The sequence below is a fragment of the Notothenia coriiceps genome, unplaced genomic scaffold (assembly GCF_000735185.1).
Source record: "Notothenia coriiceps isolate Sejong01 unplaced genomic scaffold, NC01 NC01_scaffold00017799, whole genome shotgun sequence".
NCBI lineage: Eukaryota > Metazoa > Chordata > Actinopteri > Perciformes > Nototheniidae > Notothenia > Notothenia coriiceps.
The window spans coordinates 1-1,875 of NW_011350500.1; the positions used below are offsets into that span (position 1 = coordinate 1).

The following is a 1,875-nucleotide window of genomic DNA, read 5'->3' on the forward strand; positions in this document are numbered from 1 at the left end:
TTTTGTTTCTGTAACCAGTGCTTTAAATGCATTTTTCACAATTTATTTTGCAGAGAGTAACAGACCACTGATGTCCCTGGGAAACAAGACGTTAAAATCACTAAAGGTAAATCATTTAAGATCATCAGCAACACAGGGATGTTAAGATACATGGCTAAGAGTTTGTACGCATGACTTTTTTGCTACTAAATTACATTTAAATGTATTTTTATTTGATAGGCAAAATGCAATTTAACCTTTTGTCCCTTTATGCGGAAGAACATTTAACCCTAACCCTAGAAAATAAACTGCATAGATCCCAGACTATTTTGCTCCTTATTAAATATATATATCTTATTTGATTATGTATTACTTTTTAAAAGCAGCTGCACATTAAACATGCTACCAAACAGCTTTGTGTATGCATATATACTTCCTGTCTTTAATTTTGCACCAAAACAAATAGCTTTTTGATGAGTGATTTGTTGTTATATTGTATTTCCTCAGTGTGTAATTGACACTGAAAAGCAGATGTTGGTGTTTGGGACGGTGGTGAGGGAGCAACTTCATTTTGCCAAACAGCCGTTCAATGAAAGGTAAGATTTGATTACCTTTAACAGAGTGTTGGCTAAGGATACATGTATCCTTTTTTATAGATTGTGAATTATATTTCATACACACAGCAGAATTGTTGAAAAGAAACACAAATTAAAGCAAGAATAAAACTTGCAACTTATGTTATTTTAAATAAAGTACCTATTGAAATTAATTTTTTTTTTTATATACAATGTGTGACATTCATTTTGCTTCTTCTTCTCTTTTGGCACAACAGTTCTCCTGATTTCAGACACCTGTGACATTAACAACAACTAAACATACCTACCAAAAGCAATACAACAATTTACTGTTAAAACTAGATGCCTAATTAGGTAACTCTCATAAACTTCTCACCCTATTCCTTCTCACTTTCTCTCTTTGCCTTTACAGTCAGATAATCCACCCTCACTTTACTTATTTTTACACGAAGGCAGCGGTTTATTAACTACATGGTTTTTAGCTGACGCTTTTATCCAAAGCGACGTACATACACTCAATACAATATAGACTACATGCCTGCAGAAGCAATTTGGGGTAACATCTCTTGCTCAAGGACACTTTGGCTGTGGGATTGAACTGCTGTCTGCAGATCAGCGCACTAACCCCTACGAAAGGTTCCGTGCAAAGCACTAAAACAGCATTATAGTAGCATAGTGATCATGTGTAGCTGTTGTCTACAGTAGAATGTATAGAAATACATTATAAACAGAACGTGTAGTGCTGTAGACTTTATTATTCTGATAGAATGTGATTTATAGCTCTTGTTACTTATAAATAAGTATTGTCATGAGAGAAATACAGACGTGTTCTGCGTGTACAGCTGGAAATAAGTCCTGGAGAACAGAGGAGGATTTGTATTTCTTGTGAAGTGTAGCTGATAAACTTAACACAATCTATTGCAACTGTTTATTATATATTTTATAATGTTGTAATGTATTTTCTAGTAAAAAATCATGTATTTGCAATGAGGTCACTGCCTTTTAATGTTTACAAAAATACTATAGCAAAGAATATCAAATAAAATCCCAAATGATGTGAACGTTTTTGTGTTTCTGTATAATTTCCCAAGGGAAGTTTAGCACTTTTGGAACATTTTAGACAACTGCTTATTAATAATCTGTCAGTCTACAAGTTAAACCTTACAATAGGCGCTTTCACACCGGAGTACTTTTCCCACTTTAGTTCCGAAAATGTGCGTTCACACCAAAAGAAATCCGGAACTAAAACTTAGTTCATGAGTCTTTTCACCCCCTTTTCAGTCCCTGCTAGAGAGCAGGTACTTTCATGGGAGAAAACGGT

At 34.2% G+C, this 1,875-nt stretch overlaps 1 long non-coding RNA gene across 1 annotated transcript; it reads left to right on the forward strand.

The window, feature by feature from the left end:
* Nucleotides 1-29: 29 nt before the first annotated feature.
* Nucleotides 30-1,062, forward strand: LOC104950565 (uncharacterized). Its single transcript, XR_798931.1, has 3 exons — nt 30-106; nt 487-575; nt 812-1,062. It is a non-coding gene; the product is annotated as an uncharacterized lncRNA (long non-coding RNA).
* The last annotated feature ends 813 nt before the right edge of the window (nt 1,063-1,875 follow it).